Genomic DNA, 21,290 nt, shown 5'->3' with positions numbered 1-21,290 from the left:
AACTGGATAAACTTCGGATCATTCATGAGGCAGAGGCAAAAATAGACAGGAGTTACAGGGAGATAGTCACCCCTAAGCGACAGGAGACAGGTAGCTGGGTGACTGTCAGGAGAGGGAAGGGGAATAGACAGAATGAGCTGAGTACCCCTGTGGCTGTTCTCACCATTGATAAGTATATCATTTTGAATACTGTTGATGGGGAACGACCTACCAGGGACAAGTTGTAGTGTTTGCATCTCTGGCACCGAGACTGGACCCTCAGCTCAGAAGGAAAGGAGGGAAAAGAGAAGCACAGTATTGATGGGGATTCAATAGACAGGGGGACAGATAAGAGGTTCTATGGAAGAGATCAAGAATCCCGGATGGTCTGTTGCCTCCCTGGTGCCAGGGTCCGCAATATCTCGGATCGAGTTCTCAGTATTCTCAAGAGGGAGGGTGAGCAGCTGGATGTCATGGTCCATGTAGGGACCAATGATGTGGGTAGAAAGAGTGAGGAGGTCCTGAAAGGTGAGCTTAGGGAGTTAGGCAACAAGTTAAAGGACAGGACCTCCAGGATAGCAATCTCATGATTGCTACCAGTGCCACATGCAGGTGGGTTTAGAAATAGTAAGGCAAAATCAACACATGGCTGAAGACATGGTTCAGGAGGGAGGGCTTCAGATTCATAGATAATTGGGCAGTTTTCTAGGGAAGGTGGGACCTGGTCTGGTGGGACGGTTTACATCTGAACTGGAGGGGGACAAATACTCTTGCAGGTAGGTTTGCTAGAGAGGCTCCAGTGGATTTAAACTAGATTCAAGGGGAGAGGGGAACCAGAGTGTAGGAACAGATGTATGGGAGAAGAAAGAAAAAGTAGTAAAGTTGTTTGCACCGTTGGTGATAAACAGAGAGTAAAAAGTGGAGAATTTCTTAAATGCATTTATTTTAATGCTAGGAGTATTGTAAGAAAGGTGGATGAGCTTAGAGCATGGATTGATACTTGGAAATATGATGTTGTAGCTATTAGTGAAACATGGTTGCAGGAGGGGTAACTAAATATTCCTGGATTTCATTGCTTCAGGTGTGATAGAATCGGAGGGACAAGAGGGGGAGGTGTTGCTTGTCAGAGAAAATATTATAGTGGTGCTCTGGTAGGATAGATTAGAGGGCTCGTCTAGGGAGACTATTTGGGTGGAACTGAGGAATGCGAAAGGTGTAGTAACACTTATTGGGGTGTATTATAGACCACCTAATGGGGAGCGAGAATTGGAGGAGCAAATTTGTAATGAGACAGCAGATATTTGTAGTAAGCACAGGGTTGTGATTGTGGGAGATTTTAATTTTCCACTCATAGGCTGGGAAGCCCATACTGTAAAAGGGCTGGATGGTTTGGAGTTTGTAAAATGTGTGCAGGATAGTTTTTTGCAGCAATACGTAGAGGTACCAACTAGAGAAGGGGCAGTGTTGGATCTCCTGTTAGGGAATGAGATAGGACAGGTGACGGAGGTATGTGTTAGGGAGCACTTCGGGACCAGTGATCACAATGCCATTAGTTTCAATATAATTATGGAGAGGGATAGGACTGGACCCAGGGTTGAGATTTTTGATTGGAGAAAGGCTAACTTTGAGGAGATGCAAAAGGATTTAGAAGGAGTGGATTGGGACAATTTGTTTTATGGGAAGGATGCAATAGAGAAATGGAGGTCATTTAAAGGTGAAATTTTGAGAGTACGGAATTCTTATGTTCCTGTTAGGTTGAAAGGAAAGATTAAAAGTTTGAGAGAGCCATGGTTTTCAAAGGATATTGGAAACTTGGTTCAGAAAAAGATAGTTATCTACAATAAATATAGGAGGCATGGAGAAAATGAGTTGCTCGAGGAATATAAAGAATCTTAAGAAAGAAATTAAAAAAGCTAGAAGAAGATATGAGGTTGCTTTGGCAAGTAAGGTGAAAATAAATCCAAAGTGTTTCTACAGTTATATTAATAGCAAAAGGATAGTGAGGGATAAAATTGGTCCCTTAGAGAATCAGAGTGGACAGCTATGTGTAGAGCCAAAAGAGATGGGGGAGATTTTGAATAATTTCTTTTCTTCTGTATTCACTAAGGAGAAGGATATTGAATTGCGTAAGGTAAGGGAAACAAGTAGGGAAGTTATGGAAACTATGATGATTAAAGGAGAAGAAATCCTGGCGCTTTTAAGGAATATAAAAGTGGATAAGTCTCTGGGTCCTGACAGGATATTCCCTAGGACCTTGAGGGAAATTAGTGTAGAAATAGCAGGGGCTCTGACAGAAATATTTCAAATGTCATTAGAAACGGGGATGGTGCCGGAGGATTGGCGTATTGCTCATGTTGTTCCATTCTTTAAAAAAGGTTCTAAGAGTAAACCTAGCAAACCTAGCAATAGGCCTGTCAGTTTGATGTCAGTGGTGGGTAAATTAATGGAAAGTATTCTTAGAGATGCTATATATAATTATCTGGATAGACAGGATCTGATTAGGAACAGTCAACATGGATTTGGGCGTGGAAGGTCATGTTTGACAAATCTTATTGAACTTTTTGAAGAGGTTACTAGGAAAGCTGACGAGGGTAAAGCAGTGGATGTTGTCTATATGGACTTCAGTAAGGCCTTTGACAAGGTTCCACGTGGAATGTTAGTTAGGAAGGTTCAATCGTTAGGTGTTAATATTGAAGTAATAAAATAGATTCAACAGTGGCTGGATGGGAGATGCCAGAGAGTAGTGGTGGATAACTGTTTGTCAGGTTGAAGGCCGGTGACTAGTGGTGTGCCTCAGGAATCTGTACTGGGTCCAATGTTGTTTGTCATATACATTAATGATCTGAATGATGGGGTGGTAAATTGGATTAGTAAGTATGCAGATGATACTAAGATAGGTGGCGTTGTGGATAATGAAGTAGATTTTCAAAGTTTGCAGAGAGATTTAGGCCAGTTAGAAGAATGGGCTGAAAGATGGCAGATGGAGTTTAATGCTGATAAGTGTGAGGTGCTACTGTTATGATCCCAGCCCCCTCCTTTGTGAGAATCGCAAGAGCACTAGTTGAGGGGGGGGTCAGTAGACCCAGGAAGTGGGAGAGAGAGAGATGTGCCGAATACCGCGTTCCACCGGGATGCAAAATAAGGCGACATTGACTACTGTCTCATGGAGAACACGTGTAAAGCCTTCGGGCAAAGTGGGCTGGTTGAGAGAGAGATTGCATCATCCCAACCTGATTGACACCTGCGACCCCGTGAGGAAGTATAAAGGAGGGTCTGGGGGGGGAACAACCCCTTCAGACGCACCAAGAAGACACGATAGCGATCCCGTCGTAGCGGGAAGTCATTTTGAAGGAAGCTACGTGCGTTAGATTCCGGGCCTGGAGTCTGTGGCTGGAATCACGGAAAACCGCTTTTAACTAACAACGGGGAAGCCCGCTCCCCTGATTCAACGGATTTGCTTCATAAAGACCCGGGCAAGTTTTCCTTTTCTCACCAATCTCTCTCTCTCTCCAACACGTGAAACCCAGCGGTTCCCAAAAGGCTGAAGCCTGCAGACTTCTGAGTGACTTTTATATTTCCAGCGGACAATATATTATCCCCTAGACAAACGATAGAACAATTTCTTAATGATGATTATTACTATACCCGCGCTTTAGATTGAGTATTGATGACGTATATTATCTGAATGTTTGTATTAACCTTACTTTTGGCCCCTTTATAAATAAAAAAACTTTTGAAAATAGTGCCATCAGACTTCAATGGACCTCTCTATCTTTGCTGGTAAGTGATCCAGTTATGGGATACGTAACACTACATTTTGGTAGGACTAATCAAAATAGGACATACATGGTAAATGATAGGGCATTGAGGAATACAGTAGAACAGAGTGATCTAGAAATAATGGTGCATAGTTCCCTGAAGGTGGAATCTCATGTGGATAGGGTGGTGAAGAAAGCTTTTGGTATGCTGGCTTTTATAAATCAAAGCATTGAGCATAGGAGGTGGGATGTAATGTTAAAATTGTACAATGCATTGGTGAGGCCAAATTTGGAGTACTGTGTACAGTTCTGGTCACCGAATTATGGGAAAGATGTCAACAAAATAGAGAGAGTACAGAGATTTACTAGAATGTTACCTGGTTTCAGCACCTAAGTTACAGGGAAAGGTTGAACAAGTTAGGTCTTTATTCTTTGGAGTGTAGAAGGTTGAGGGAGGACTTGATAGAGGTATTTAAAATTGTGAGGGGGATAGATAGAGTTGACATGGATAGGCTTTTTCCATTGAGAGTAGGGGAGATTCAAACAAGAGGACATGAGTTGAGAGTTGGGGACAAAAGTTTAGGGGTAACATGAGGGGGAACTTCTTTACTCAGAGAGTGGTAGCTGTGTGGAATGAGCTTCCAGTAGAAGTGGTAGAGGCAGGTTCAATATTGTCATTTAAAGTAAAATTGGATAGGTATATGGATAGGAAAGGAATGGAGGGTTATGGGCTGAGTGCAGGTCAGTGGGACTAGGGGAGAGTCAGCATTCAGCATGGACTAGAAGGGCCGAGATGGCCTGTTTCCATGCTGTAATTGTTATATGGTATATCTTACTGGAACTATGTAATTAATAAAGTTACAATATAAAAGGAAAAATTAAAAAGACGCCAAACTTATCAAATTTCAACCACTTTGTGCACAACCGTTGGAGCTCAATTAACGGAGTCTTCTTTCCACCATTCGATTCCCTCCGACCTCCTCGACCCGCCGCCTGGGGCCAACCACGGTGGTTGACCAGACTCACCACACAAGTCTGTCCTCATCTCCTCTCCTCGCCGAAGACCTTGGGCCTCAGACTTCGGTCCGTCGGGGTCCGTCCGGTTGCCCAGCTTACAGCATCTCGTCCTCTCTCTCTGTCCCCATCGCGCCTTCTCCCCAAAGCTCACGAAAACAGTAGCTTACAGACACACAAGAAAGAATAACATCTATCCCAATCAGTTAGCAAATGAATACAATTCTCATTATCAGTAATTATAACACAAACAAACTGCAAGAGAGAAGCACTCTCTCAGCAGTTAACATAACAAAGAAGTCTTTTTATTAGCCTTAGCAGTAACATAAAAGAAGAAACCCCTTTATACTTCAATATCTTACCAACCACTGAGGTTACTCTCTTTCCTTCTGCCTCTCTCCCTTTTTGAAGACTGGAGTGACACTTAAAACCTTCCAGTTCTCCGGAGCTACAACAGATCCATTGATTCTTGAAATATCATTACTAATGCCCCCACAATCTCTTCAGCCAACTCTTTCAGAACTCTGATCCAGATGACTTAACTATCTTCAAACCTTTCAGTTTTTCAAGCACCTTCTCCCTAGTAATTGCAACTTCATACACTCCTGTCCCTGACACTCTCGAACTGCTGGCATACTACTAGTGTCTTCCACAGTGAAGACTGATGCAAAATACTTACTCAGTTCATCCACCATTCCATTGTCTCCCATTACTATCTCTCCAGAATTATTTTACAGCAGTCTGATATCAACTCTCGCCTCTCATTTACACTTCATATATCTGAATATTCCTGATAAATCTGTTGGAATTCTTTGAAGAAATAACAAGCAGGGTAGACAAAGGAGACAAAGTAAATGTTGTGTACTTGGATTTTCAGAAGACCTTTGACGAGGTGCCACACATGAGGCTGCTAAACAAGATTAGAGCCCAGGGTATTACGAGAAAGATACCAGCATGGATAGATCATTGGCTGATTGGCAGGGGGCAAAGAGTGGGGAAAAAGGGGATGCTTTTCAGATTGGCTGCCAGCGACTAGTGGTGCTCCACAGGGAACGGAGTTGTGCTCCACGGGGAACGGAGTTGGGACCGCTTTGTATGTCAATGGATTAGGATGGCGGAATTGATGTCTTTGTGACCAAGGTTGCATTTGATACGAAAATAGGTGGAGGGCAGGTAGTGTTGAGGAAGCAGAGAGTGCAAATGGACTTGGACAGATTAAAAGAAAGGGGAAAGCAAAGAGGTATCAGATGGAATACAGTATCAGGAAGTATATGGTCTTGCACATGGTAGAAGGAATAAAAACATAGACTGATTTCTAAACAGAGAGTGTTACGAACCCCGTAACTGGGTCACTTACCAGCAAAGATAAAGAGGTCTGTTGAAGTTTGATGGTACTATTTTTAACAGTATTTAACAATGTGTTCCAAACTTAGACCATTTTCCAAATTTCCACACAATTCTTTACTTTTAAGCAAGTTGCTAGTTTTCTCTTCAGGACCCTTCATGCTATTAGTTTTCAGTTTAAACTCTTGGTCCAAATAGCATTTCAAATTCTGCCTCTTCACAGCACACTCTTGAATAACAATAGCGTGTGGGGCACGTTTACATTCCAAATCAACCTGTAATTGATTCACAGGCACCGTGTTACCAAGCCATTGGCTCTGTAGCCTGGTTGCTGCTTCTGACATCATTCCAGACTTTAAATTTTCTTCATTCAATTTAGGAACTACACTTTTCCCTTTTCCTTCAATAATAATATTCACCTCACCACCTTTTATCTCCTCACTAACTTTTAACACACCTTCAAACACAAAAAATGGGAATTCTCACTTCCCACTATTACCAAGATTAACCCTTTCTTCACTGAACCAAGTCCATCTGACCCACAAGGACTGCATTCCTTTTCAACTGAATCAAATACCTCAGACTTTTTCTGAGCTCCATTACTAGGTTCAGTACCACATGCATCCCCATCTTGGACACACTCAAACGGGACATTTGCCTCTTCCAGGCTTTCAATACCCATACCCTTTTCAAATTCTAAATTCCCCTGATCCTCCCAGTTACTCTCTGGGCAACTCCCTTCCGGAGTAAACTCAACCCCGCGGGCTGAAACAACCTCATCTGCCAACCCAGCAGACTTCTTCAAGGTAATGGCATCCTTTTCATCTAGGACTGCCCTCATTTCATTATCGGGAACACCTTTAGAATTTTCAACTTCTTCAAACAGTTCTGCCAAACCAGACAGATTATCCATGTCCAACCCTGGACCTTTTAACAGCCTTATCTGTTTCTCATCTTTACTTCGTGCCTCTATAAATTTCCTCCTGGCTACGGGCAGGACTACCTCCTCTCCCTTACTCTCTTTCACTTTCCTACTCTCCATTTTACCACCCTCTAAACCCTCTTGGTACAGGGTCGGTAAAAACGTCTCAGCCAAATTGATACTGGCCGGATTTAAACTGGTCTCGCTCTCAGCTGCCTTTCTTGACATGCTGCGAGTGGTCGTGCATGCGGGATAGATCTTGGAGTCTAGGGGCGGGACCTCAACACTTACAGGCTGGCTCGTCAGCTCCATGGCCGACCAGACTTCACCACCAGCTAAATCGTTACCCAGAAGGATGTCTACATCAGTACTCGGGAATTCTGATCGCACCCCTATTTCAACTGGTCCAGATACCAGCTCACAATTTATAATGATCCTATGCAAGGGCACCGCTTCTGTCCCTTTTCCTATGCCTCTCAAAGCCACCTCTCCAGTCTTGGGACTGAAATCTAGTACCGTACTGTGAATCAATGACAGCTCAGCTCCTGTGTCTCTCCAGATCCGCACTGGAACTGGTGTGTCTCCCTCTCTCACAGACACAGTTCCTTCTGAAATACATTTCTCAGACCCTTCTTGTACTCTGTCTACCTGGGGCTCTCTCGTTGATTTACTGATCACCACAGCACATCCTATAGGGACTGCTGCTTTCCATTTTCCTGTCTCCTTCCTCGGAGCAAGGCACTTAGATGCAATATGACCCACCTTTCCACAATTAAAACAGGTCAAACCAGGACCTCTCCTGCCGTCTTGCCTTTCCTCCTCCTTAATTTTACCCCAAGCTCCCGGCGGGATCTCTGCCTCAGCTGGCGGGCTTTCTCTACCATTCCCACGGTCTCTCTGGTAACTTTTATTCGAGGAAAACTTTGTCTTGTGGGTTAGGGCATATTCATCTGTGAACCTAGCAAATTCGGAGATGGACTTATTCGGCTTCTCATTCAAATACATCCTTTAAACAACCTTTAAATTCCTCAATCAGAATTAACTCCCTGAGATGCCAAAAATCTTCCTCCACTATTTCTGCTGCACACCAACGATCCAAGAGCACACCCTTCTCATAGGCAAACTCGGTATACGTCTGATTCCACCCTTTCTTTAAATTTCTGAACTTTTGTCTATAGGCCTCAGGTAGGTCCGAAGAATGGCCCCCTTTACTTTCTCATAATTCTCCGACTCTTCCTCCTCCATGGACAATGCTACACATGCCCGTTGTGCCTTCCCTTTTAACACACTTTGTAACAACGCCACCCATTTCTCTTTGGGCCACTTCTGACTCACTGCCACCTTTTTAAAATGCAAGAAATAACTATCAACATCCATCTCCTCAAACGGAGGTACTAACCTAAACTCCCAACTAACATTAAACCGCTCCTCTCGGTCTGACCCTTGAGCTCTTCACTCTTGCCTTAACTTCTCCATGTCCAAGTCATGTTGCCTCTGTTTTTCCTTCTCCCTTTGGTTCTCAGTTCTTTCCTTTTCTTTCTCGGCCCTTTCCTTTTCTTTCTCGGCTCTTTCCTTCCCTTTTTCAGCTGCTTCCAGCTGTTTTAACTGAATTTCATGCTCCCTTTGTTTCTCGGCTCTTTCCTGCTCTTTTTCAGCTGCTTCCAGCTTTTTTAACTTAATTTCATGCTCCCTCTGCTTCTCGGCTCTTTCTTTTTCCTTTTCAGCTGCTTCCAACTGCTTTAACTTAATTTCATGTTCCAACCTTAATTTCTCCAACTCTAACTGAGCTGTCCCATTAGCTGGTGCCTTTTCAGGGATATTTTCCAATACCTCAGCTGAAAACACATTCTTCACAATATAATACTGAGTTATGGCCCTCCGCACCTCCTGCTTTTTCATCGACAACTCACCTCTACGAGGTTTAGTCCTTTCGCAATATTTATCAAGTCCGACTTTGTGGCAGCCTCTAATGCCTCCAGAGTCGGGTTTTCTATAAATTCGTCAACGTCCATCTTTGCTGGTTTCCCGTCTGGTTACCCGCGCAACCAGACCCACATTTGGACTTACAAGCCCGATTCACTGGCCCTCCAATTTGGTATCAAATCTCGAGACGAGGCCCCCACTTTGTTACGAACCCCGTAACTGGGTCACTTACCAGCAAAGATAGAGAGGTCCGTTGAAGTCTGATGGTACTATTTTTAACAGTATTTATTAGTAAAAATACACAAAAATAATATCAATGCAAGCATACAGATAGCATACGTCATCCATACTAAATCTAAAAGTGCGGGTATAATAATAATCAATAAGAAATAAGCTCTATCGTTGTCTAGGGGATAATGTATTGTCCAATGGAAATATAAAAGTCACTCAGTTCATGCAGGCTGCAGCCTTGGGGACCGCTGGGTTTTGCAATGGTTGGAGAGAGAGAGAGATTTGGAGAAAAAACTTGCCGATTCCTTTTATGGTTTCGATCCGTCGGAGTCTCGTTAGTGTGGCCGTTCACTTTTGGCCTCTCCTTCAGCTAAGCCGTTCTTCCGTGATGAGCCCGCTACCCTGGCAAGGGAGGATGCACACGGGCCCTCACCGGCGTTCGCTATAAAACGCTGTCACTGGCTTTCCAGCATTTCTCCTGGTGCGTCTAAAGGGGTTGTTCCCCCGACCCTCTTTTATCCTTACTCACAGGGTCTCAGATGTCAATCAAGTCGGGATGATGCAATCCCTCAACCAGCCCACTCTGGTCGTCTCCTGAGGGCTTCAATGAATAGTACAGTACTCAATACACAATTCCGTCTCCAAGAGACAATAGCCGTTATCAGGGGTTTTTGTTTCCAGGACACATTCCAAACCTTAAGGATTCTGCGTGTCTCTCTCTCATTTCCTGGGTCCCAGACCCGAATTAATAGTGATCTTGCGATTTTCTAAAAGGAGGGGGCGACTTTGTACCCTTCGGCCCCTCAGAGTTGTGGCACATTCGTAACTAGAGAAAATTCAAAAATGCCAGGTGCAAAGGGACTTGGGAGTCCACATACAACATTCCCTAAATGTTAATTTGCAGGTTGCATCAAGGGTGAGGAAGGCAAATGCAGTGTCAGCATTCATTCAAGAGGATTAGAATTTAAAAGCAAGAATGTAATGCTGATGCTGTACAAGGCACTGGTGAGGCCTCATTTGGAGTATTGTGAGCAGTTTTAGACCTGTTATTTAAGAAAGGATGAGCTGACATTGAAGAGGGTTCAGAGGAAGTTCACAAGAATGATTCTTGAAATGAAAGAGTTATCATATAACAGCGATTGAAGGCTCTGGGTCTGTACTCACTGGAATTTAGAAGACTGTGAGGGTATCTCATTGAAACCTATCAAATGTTGAAAGGACAGATAGAGTGGATGTGAAGAGGATGTTTCTTTTGGTAGGAACAGGGAGCTCAGCCTCAAAATAGAGGGGCATCCATTTAGAACTGAGATGAGGAGGAATTTCTTTAGCCAGAGAGTGGTGAATCTGTGGAATTCGTTGCCACAGGCCACTGTGGAGGTCAGGTCACTGAGTGCATTTAAGGTGGAGACTGTTAAGTTCTTGATTTAGTCAGGGCATGGAAGGGTATGGGAAGAAGGCAAGAGAATGGGGTTGAGAGGGAAATGGATCAGCCATGGTGAAATGGCGGAGCAGACTTGTTGGATATACAGTATATCTTATGATCTTATTACATGCCTTTTGGAAATCTGAATACATTACATTTAGCTGGTTCTTCTTTATCCACAGTATAATCTTAAGACTAAATTTCTCACATTTTCTTTTCATAAAACCATGGCAACTCAGCCAGCCATTGCACTAAGAGAATTTATGTACAACAGGATGGCACTGGACAGGCCTCAATGTATAAGCCTTAAACTCCCAGCTGCCTGTTTCGACCACTATCCCTGATTATCTATTCCAGGCACTTACCACACTCTGTATAATAAAAAAACCTCTCCCACTAAACCTTAAAAAGCATGTCCTCTGGTGGTTGACATTTTTACCCTGGGGATAGACTCTGTCTATCCTTATAATTTTGAAATAGGTCTCCCTTCAGTCCCCAACATTCCAGGAGAACAATCCAAGTTTGTCCAAGTGGAGAAGGCTTATATAGTTCCTTATGACAGTATGGGATAAAGGGCCTGTACTTTACTTTTCTATATTCCTTTTAACTCTTACCCTCTAATCCAGGCAGCATCCCAGAAAGTCACTTCTGTGCCCTCTCCAGTCTTCACACCCTTCCTATAAAGGGGCAATTAGAACTGCACACAATACTCCAAGTGAGATCTGTGTAGCTGCAGCATGTATTTCTTATTGTTATAGTCAACACCCCTATCAATGACAGTAATCATCCCATATGCTTTCTTTACCATCTTATCCACTTTCATTGAATTGTGGACCTGTATCATAAGATCCCTCTGTACCTCAATCTTATTAATGGATCTATTATTAACTGTATACCTTGCCAAGGCTATCATTTTCCCAAAGCTAGATTCCAGCATTTGCCCAAGCACAGAACTGGTTTGTTTTCCTGTCACCCGCCTTTCTCGGATGCTAGATTTATATATTTCCAATCTACTGCCACCTTTCAAAAAAATGACAGAATCATAGAAGGTTCCAACCAATGCATCCAAAATCCTGAGAATGTGAGAGCTTCTGGAGGCAGCAGGATGGGCGAAGTCACACTCTGTATCAGAACTGAGTGCAGAGGGAGATAGTGAGGATAAAAAAAGTCCAATCGAGGGGTGAGGTAAGTGAGAAGGGCTGTACTGGGCAGCTGTAGGCAGGTCAGGGAAGACAATGAATGCTGGGTGATAAGGAGACACAGATAAGAACAGAGAAGGAGGCATATGGAAACATACAGCATAGCAGCAGAATTAAACCATTCAGTCCATCAAATTTACCCCACCATTCCATCATGGCTGATTTATTATCCCTCTCAACCCCATTCTCCTGCATTTTCCTGTAGCCTTAGACACCCGAACTAATCATGAAACTTATCAAACTCCACTTTAAATATACCTAACGACTTGGAATCCACAGCCATTCGTAGCAATGAATTCCACAGATTTACCACCCTCTGGCTAAAGAAATACTGTTCTAAATGGATATCGTTCTATTCTGAGGCTGTGCCTTTGGTACTAGACTCACACATTATAGGAAACATTCTTTCCACATCCATTCTATCTAGGCCTTTCAATATTCAATAGCTTTCAAAGAGCTCCCCCCCCCCCTCCCACCCTCATTCTTCTAAACACCAGCAAGCACAGGCCCTAAGTCATCAAACACTCTTCATAATGTATGTTAAACCTTTCAATCTGGGATCATTCTTGTGAATCTCCTCTGGACTCTCTCCAAAGTCAGCAGATCTTTTCTTAGATAAGGGGCCCAAGACTGCTCACAATACTGCAGGTGTGATCTGACCAATGCCTCAGCATTACTTACTTGCCTTCCTTTACCTTCTAGTCCTCTCAAAATGAATGCTAACGTTGCATTTGCTTTTGTTACCACCAAATCAACCTGCAAGTTAACTGTTAGGGAATCCTGCACAAGGATTCCCAAATCCCTTTGCACCTCTAATTTTTGAATTTGCTGCTCATTTAGAAAATAGTCTACACTTTCTTCCTTTTACCAAAGTGCATGATAATACACATCACTACACTATATTCCATCTGCCACTTCTTTACCATTTTCCCAGTCTAAGTCCTCCTGCAGGCTCACTGCTTCTTCAACACAACCTGCCCTCCACCTATCTTTATATTGTCTGCAAAATTGGCCATCATGTCATCATTTCCATCATCCAAACAACACACACAAAATGCTGGAGGAACTCAATAGGCCAGGCAGCATCTATGGAAAAGAGTAGACAGTCAATATTTTGGCACAAGACCCTTCATTAGGACTGGAAAAAAAGAGCAAGAAGATGTGGGGGAGGGGAAGAAGTAGTACAACATTGTAGGTGATAGGTGAAACTGGGAGGGGGGGAGGATAAAGAGCTGGGAAGCTGATATGTGAAAGAGAGAGTTAAAAGGATGGAGAAGGGGGAACCTGATAGGAGACGATACAAGACCATGGAAGAAAGGGAAGAGGGAGGTGTAGGACAGATAAGGAGATAAAGTGAGACAGTGAAATGGGAATTGGGAATGGTGAAGGGGGGAATAATTACTGGAAGTTCAAGAAATTGATGTTCATGCCACCAGTTTGGAGGCTACCCAGATGGAATACAAGGTGTTGCTCCTCAAACCTGAGTGTGACCTCATCACAGCAGTAGAAGAGGCCGTGGATTGACATGTCAGAATGGGAATGGGAAGTAGAAATGAAATGGGTGGCCACTGGGAGATCCCGCTTTTTCTGACAGACAAAGCATAGGTTTTCAGTAAAACGGTTTCCCAATCTATGTTGGATCTCACTGATATACAGGAGGCACCACTGGGAGCACCCGATACAGTAGATGACCCCAACAGACTCACATGTGAAGTATCACCTCACCTGGAAGGACTGCTTGGTCCTCAATGGTAGTGAGGGAGGAGGTGTAGGAGCAGGTGTGGCTAGTACAAGGAGAAGTACCAAGAGGGAGATCAGTGGGGAGTGATAAATGGATAAGGGAGTTGTGTAGGGAGTGAGTGGAGGGGAGGGAAAGATGACCTTGGTGGTGGGAGAATTATGTGCTAGAAGTGGAGGGTACTGGAGTGGTATGTGAGGATGAGGAACACATTCCCTGGTGGGGTGATAGAAGGATGGGGTGAGGGCAGATGTGCACAAAATGGAAGAGATGTCAGTGAGAGCCGCGTTGATGGTGGAGGAAAGAAAGCCCCTTTCTTTGAAGAGGGAGTATACCTTATTAGTCCTGGAATGAAAAGCCTCATCCTGAGAGCAGATGTAACAGAGACAGAGGAATTGAGAAAAGTGGAAGGCATTTATTTTTATGTGACAGGGTGGGAAGGGGTATAGTCCAGGTAGTTGTAAGACTCAGTGGGTTTATAAGATATATCAGTAGATAAACTGTCACCAGAGATAGATACAGAGAGATTGAGAAAGGGGAGGGAGGTGTTGAAAATGGACCAGGTAAATTTGAGGGCAGAGTGGAAGTTGGATCCAACTGCTCTACACAGACATCCGTAATGTAGTCCAAGTCAACAGGTGGAAAACTGATAGCTTCCCCATCAAGTCTGGAGTCAGGCTAGGCTGCCCACCCTCCCGTTTTGTTTGTGTGCAATATCAGGAAGGATGAGAGCATTAGAAGGGCGACGCTGCCACGCGAAAACGTCCCTGTACATGGATGACGTCACCGACCTATGCTGCGATCTGAAGTCAGTTCGCAGGCTGATTTGCATCTGCGACCATCTTAAACTGGCAGCAGGGGCCAGGGTCAACCGCACGAAGAGCGAAGCTGCAACGGGCCTGATGGATCCAAGGTCCGATTACGTGAAGGTATTGGGGATCTGGGTTCGGAGGGATCGAGGCGTGCAATAGTAATTAGCTGGAGCAGACCGGGAAGGTAAAGCAGAAACTAGGACTGTGGGGACAAGGCCATCAGGCAGTGGTCAACACGGAATGTCCTGCAGATACTGCGGGAGAAGGACGTGATGGACACAGTAGGGTGGTTCCTTGAGCAGAATGTCCAAGTCATCTGACAAAATGTTTCATCGCCAAACTTCACCAACAGGCACCAAGACCTAGCCTGGCTGGCGGTGAGAGGGGCCTCCTGTATGCCCGTAGCATTATCTCCACAACCCGCTGCCCACAGGATGACTGCAGTGGGGACGAATCTGTAACTCACCTCTTTGCACACTGTGGCTTTGCGAAGAATGTGTGGAGGAAGATGAAAGGGTTTGAGTCACGTTTCCTCCCCAGATGCTGCGTTACGAAGGACTCTCTGATCTACTGGGGACCCACAGGAAGGCAAACGTCAGGTGCTGCTGGCAGGGTCACTCGGTGTAAAAGGCCCTTTGGTCGGCCGGAAACGAGATGTCTGTGACAGAATGCTGCTGACCGGCACATTCTGGGCTGCAGAATTACGTGCTGAGGGACGCACTGAAACTTGGCGCAGCTACTGCTAGTGCTCGGTGGGAAAGGACGACGGTTTAGGGTTCTTCTCCCTCTAGAGAGGGAGAATTTGGGTGGGGGTGGGTTGGTAGGAAGCCCCTCAATTTCGGTTGTATTGACTGAATACGAAATCCCAGAGTGAACTTTGTGGAAAGTATTGACAATATCCATAAAGAATGTAAAATTGTTGAACGGTGTATTCTTGTGAATAATTTGATTGTGAATTAAGTTTATTTTACCTAAAAAAAGCTCAACTCACTTCTGTCCTCACACTCTCGAATTTCTGGCATACTACTAGTGTCTTCTACAGAGAAGACCGACGCAAAATACTATCTTCACTAAAAATCCCAACCCCCTTCCCCCACTGATCCCAGTTCTTACTATGGGTCTTCACCACCCCCTCCGACCTTCCCCGCTCTGATGCAGAACGTTCTGTCCTCTGTAAGGGCCCCATTTTTATCCTCCTGCATCCATACCTTAGGGAGTTCTGTGACTCCTTCCACTCCTTCCACCGCCAGCGTCTCCGGGCCTACATCATTGACAAGGACGCTCCACCCCACATCGATGACTCCTTCCCCCGACTTCAACCATCCTTCTCTTCCTGGACAACCCACTCTGGATCTTTTCATTGCTAACTGCCGACGGGACATCAACTGTCTTAACTTCACCACTTCTTTCTCTAATTCCAATCGCACTCCTTCCAAACGCACTGCTCACCACTCTGTCCGCACTAATCCTAACCTCACCATCAAACCCACAGTAGCTTGGCGAAATTACCTCTACCTTGCTGAGACCCAGCGACAACTGTCAAACAGCTTCTCTTACCCCTCGAACAGGACCCCCACTAAAGAGCACCAGGCCATTGTTTCCCCACACCATCACTAACCTTATTAACTCTGGGAATCTCTCACCTGCCACCAATCTCACAGTTCCCGTTTCTACCTCCTACCCAAGGTCCACAAACTTGTCTGTCCAGGTAGACCCATTGTTTGTGCCTGTTACCGCCCCACTGAACTTATATCTGCATATCTCCAGTCAGTTTTACCTACCCTGGCTCAGTCTCTTCCTACCTACATCCGTGACACTTCACACGCTCTTGATCTCTTCAATGAGTTCACGTTCCCTGGATCCGAGCATAGTTTCAGCATGAATGTCCAGTCTCTGTACGCCTCCATCCCCCACCAGGAAGGCCTCAAAGCTCTCCGTTTCTTTCTGGACACTAGACCCAACCATTTCCCCTCCACCACCACTCTCCTCCGTCTGGCGGAACTTGTCCTCGCTCTTAATAATTTCTCCTTCAGCTCCTCCTTCAACAAAAAGGTGTAGCCATGGGCACTCACATGGGCTCTAGCTATGCCTGCCCGTTTGCTAGCTACATGGAACAGACTACGTTCCAAGCCTACACAAGTATCACTCCCCAACTTTTCCGACGCTACATCGACGACTGCATTGGTGCTGCTTCCTACACCTATGCGGAGCTCGTCGATTTCATCAACTTTGCCTCCAATTCCACCCTGCCCTCAAATTACCCGGTTCAATTCCGCCACTGCCCCCCCCCCCTTCTCGAACTCTCTGTCTCTGTTGGCATCTTATTTAATGCAGTCTATTATAAACCCACTGACTCTCACAGCTACCCAGAAAATACCAGGAGGCCTTTCATTCCAGAACTAAGGAAATGTTCTCCTTCTTCAAAGAAAGGGACTTCCCTTCCTCCACCATCAACGCTGCCCTCAACTGAATCCTCCTGCCACCTCACCAGGGATAGGGTTCCTCTTTTCCTCACTTACCACCCCATCAGGCTCCGCTTCTAGCGCATAAATCTCCCTAACTTCCGCCATCACTAGTGGGATCCCAGCACCAAGCTCATCTTTCCTCCCCCAACTCTTTCTGCTTTCCGCAGATATCGCCCCCTACGTGACTCCCTTGTCCATTCGTCCCTTCTCAATGATCTCCCTCCTGGTACTTTATCCTTGCATGCGGAACAAGTACTACACTTTACTACCATTCAGGACCTTAAACAGTGCTTCCAGGTGAGGCGACACTTCACCTATGAATCTGTTGGGGGTCATCTACTCTATCCAATGCTGCCGGTGCGGTCTCCTGTGTGTCCGTGAGACCCGACTTAGCACCTACGCTCCATCCACCAGAAGCGGGATTTCCCAGTTGCCATTTTAATTTCACTTCCCATTCCTCCATGTCAGTCCATGGTCTCCTTTATTGTCGGAATGAGGCTACATTCAGATTTAAGGAACAACAAGGCTACCCAGGGTAGTCTCCAACCTGATAGCATGAACATCGATTTCTTGAACTTGCCCCTTCCCTCCTCTCCTTCACATTACCCCATTCCCATTTCTCTCTCCACATACCTTATTACTTGTCCATCATCTCCCTCTGGTGCTCCTCCTTTTCTTTCTTCTAAGGCCTGTGCTTTCCTATTGGATCTCCCCTGCTCCAGCTCTTCACCAAATCAACTTCCCAACTCTTTACTTCACCCCTCTTCCCCTCCACCCCCAGTTTCACCCATCACCCTGCGGGTCTTCCTCTCCTTCTCCAACTTTCTTACTCTTGACTTTTTAATCTTCCTTTCCAGTCCTGATGAAAGGTATTGGCCTGAAACATCAACTGTACTGTTTTCCAGAGATCTGCCTGACCTGCTGAGTTCCTCCAGTGTTTTGTGTGTTGCTTCGATTTCCACCATCTGCAGATTTTCTTGTTTAAATTTGTCCATTTCTTTGTAACTCATTACTATCTCTCCAGTGATCCAATAGCCAGTCTTGCCTCTTTTGTTCTTATATATCAAATATATATTTATATATCCTCATATTATCGGGCTAGCTTCACTTCATATTTCATCCTTTTTCTCCTCATGGCTCTTTAGTTGCCTTCTGCTGTTTTAAAAGCTTCCCAATCCTCAATTTTGCACTATATTTTGCTCTATGAAATGCCTTTGTTTTTTGCATTTGTCCTTGACTTTGCTGGTCTGGCAGGGATGCCACATCATCCCCTTGTCATTGTGGCTCTTGAAAAGGTGCATAAATATGCAGGAAATAGGTTATGGATCACATACAAGCAGAAGAGGTTTAATATGACCCTAGGTTCAGCACAGACATTGTGCGTTGAATGGTGTTCTCCTTTATCTATACTGTTGTATAAATCCACTTTGGCTAATTTTGTTACACTATCTTAGATCAACCAGCTTTGCTCATGGAAATAACTTGAACGGGCAGACCTGCCACATGGGGTTTGAATGGTTGCTACTTGGATCCTCATAAATCTGATAACCGATGTCCAGTGGGTAGAATTATGTGCTAAAGAGCAACTAAAATCTCTGAATTAAGTTTCATTGTTTTTCTCTATAGGAACCTCAGAAAACTCATATAAAGTTGTCAGTAACTTGATTTTGAGATTAAAAGCTGTACAACTTTCTAAAGGCAATGCATATCCTTCCTCATGGCAGACATTCAAAGTCTCCCCACTCACCAGTTATGGTTTATTTCATTATCATTTTCATGGGTGAAATGATCATTAGACTGTAAGAGCAGAAGATAGAGGAAAAAAATTAGGTCAGTTGAGCTAACCAGTCTGTTCCACCATTTCATCATGGCTGATCCATTTGTCCTCTCAGCAACAATCTCCCCATATCCCTTCATGCCCTAACGAATCAACAATCTATCAACCTCTGCCCTAAATACACATTAAGACTTGGCCTCCAGAAATCCCCGTGGCAATGAATTCCACAGATTCCTCCACATCTCAGTTCTAAAAGGATATCCCCTCTATGCTGAGGCTGTGTCCCCTGGTCTTAAGACACTCCCACCATAGGTAACATCCTCTCCACACCCACTTTATCAAGGCCTTTCACCATTCGAAATCTTTCAATTAGATCGCCCTTCATTCTTCTGAATTCCAGTGAATACAGGCTGGGCCATCAACTGCTCTTCACTTGACAAGCTGTTTTATCCTGGAATCATTTTTGTGTATCTCCTTTTAACCCTCTCCAGTTCCAGCACATTCTTTCTAAGGTAAGCGACCCAAAACTGCTCACAATACTCCAAATGAGGCCTCATCTGTGCTTTATAAAGACTCAGCATTACATCCTTGCTTTTATATTCTAGCCCTCTTGAAATGAATGCTAACATCGTATTCGCCTTCCTTATCACAGACTCAACTTGAAAGTTAACCTTTAGGGAATTCTGCTCAAGTACTCCAAATCCCTTTGCGACTCAGATTTTTGTATTTTCCCTCTATTTAGAAAATAGTCAACCCTTCCATTTATTCTACCAAAGTGCATACGACTCAGGCAGAGATAATGTGAGCAAGACACAACTTGTCTATATACCCTCTTTTGCTTTTATGCTGTCTTTTGACTTCCCTTGTCATTCTCCCTTTATTATACTGCTTCCGAATTGCTCTCAAGACACTCCAGCCATTGCTGTTCTGACTTGCTAATTTCTGTTTTCAATCAACTTTGGTAAGCCCCCCTTAAGCTTTTCTGATTCCCTTTAATGCACTTCATCTTCTCCCTCTCAAACTGCAGGGTGAATCCTGTCATATTATGATCACTGACTCTATAGGTTCCTATACCTTAAGCTCCCCAATCAAATCTTGTTCATTACACAACACCCATTTCAGATTCGCCTTTCCCCTGGTGGGCTCAACCACAAGCTGCTCTAAAGAGCCATCTCATAGGCAGGTCATTACCCACGTGTAATTAACCACTATGTCTATTTGACATTCAGATGGTTATCTACAAAGAAATCTAACTGCTAGAGAACAATGGGTCACATAGCATTTGTAATATGGTCTCCAAAACCTTAACTGCCCATTATGTTCCTCCAGCAACATACTTCTATTACTTTAGATTCCAACATCTGCAATCTTGTGTCTCTGATACTTGAGAATTACGATTCTCTTCCTCTTCCTGATTTGCCCATCTCACTGCTCCCTGGATCAAACTTCCCTTCTCTTTCTATTTCTATCCTCTCACTTCAGTGAATTCAGTCGCACCCTACTCCCTCTGCACATCCTATCTTCTCCTAATTTGCTGTACCCCTTCTCTCTGTGGACAAATCTGCAGTTTAGGGTGGTTAACTTCAATTGTGAGAAGCATCGGTGGTTAACTCAGTCTGCATTGCATAATTGTCAACCTGTGGAGTGGAAGGTATCTGAAAACACACGCACACAATCACTGAAAGTAGAAGTTAGTGCCATTAGGTCTAAGACCATTAGACTATTAGGTCTAAAAAACATTAAGACTACTGGGTCACAACTGAAAACAGAGTAAATTTATAACGAGCATTTTGTACAATTCCAGCTGCTTAATGCTAATATCCAGGATGCCTTCCCAGAAACAATAACTTTGATGTAAACAATGGTAGAAGGGGTCATTTTAGCATTATGTATATATAGAGAATTGCTGCCCTTCTTACTGCAAAGCTCAGCACCCCCCCCCCCCCGGATCTGGTATGGAGTGAACCACTGAGACAGCTGACAGGCAGTCATGCACCAATGAGCAATGGCTGTTTGTGAAGCTGTTGTTGGCAGACTGGAGTTAGGGTATGAAAGAAATACTTACGACATTCTACAGATGCCCAGTAGAAAACATCATGCTATTGGTGCAAAAACTTCACTTTGGTGGACAGGAAGGGTCTACAACAGGCAGTCCAAACTACCCAATGCATTACTGCCATCAAGGATATATATTCAGAAGGTTGCCAGAAAAGGGCCAATAATATTGTGAAGGATATCACACATCTCATGCATTGTCCCACTCCCATCAAGACAGGCTACATCCACACCAGGACCACCAAATACAAAAACAGTAACTTTCCCAAGCAGTAAGGCTGATCAACATTGTACCCACTAACTCCACCACTACTTTATTATTTCCTGTCAATCACCTTATATACAGCCTAATGTCACTTAATGGACATGAAATCAACGTGTATATACAGTAAGCTATCTTATATATATTTATTGTATTTTATTTATGTTTAAAGTTAATTAAAATATATTTATATATATTTATAAAATATTTATAGTTTCAGTATCTTCAGTGCTGCATCAAGTCTAGAGTAACAATTATTTTGTTCTCCTTAACACCATGTACAGGAAATAACATTAAAAAATTGAATCTTGAAGTGGAACCCTGCGCATTAGGAAACAACTAAAAAGATGTAACTTGTCAGTAGGATTCAGAATGAACGGATAATGCA

General features: G+C 44.1%; 1 protein-coding gene across 1 annotated transcript in view; it reads right to left on the bottom strand.

The window, feature by feature from the left end:
• The window catches only part of sh3pxd2aa (SH3 and PX domains 2Aa), a 322,252-nt gene extending 307,209 nt beyond the window's left edge, over nucleotides 1-15,043 (bottom strand). Inside the window, exon 1 of the mRNA XM_059947263.1 lies at nucleotides 14,810-15,043. The gene's annotated coding sequence lies outside the window, so the exon portion shown is untranslated. The remainder of the gene's footprint in view (nucleotides 1-14,809) is intronic.
• Nucleotides 15,044-21,290: the final 6,247 nt, after the last annotated feature.

Source organism: Hypanus sabinus, chromosome 22, assembly GCF_030144855.1.
Source record: "Hypanus sabinus isolate sHypSab1 chromosome 22, sHypSab1.hap1, whole genome shotgun sequence".
Taxonomy (NCBI): Eukaryota; Metazoa; Chordata; class Chondrichthyes; order Myliobatiformes; family Dasyatidae; genus Hypanus; species Hypanus sabinus.
This window is presented reverse-complemented; position numbering and strand designations above follow the sequence as displayed.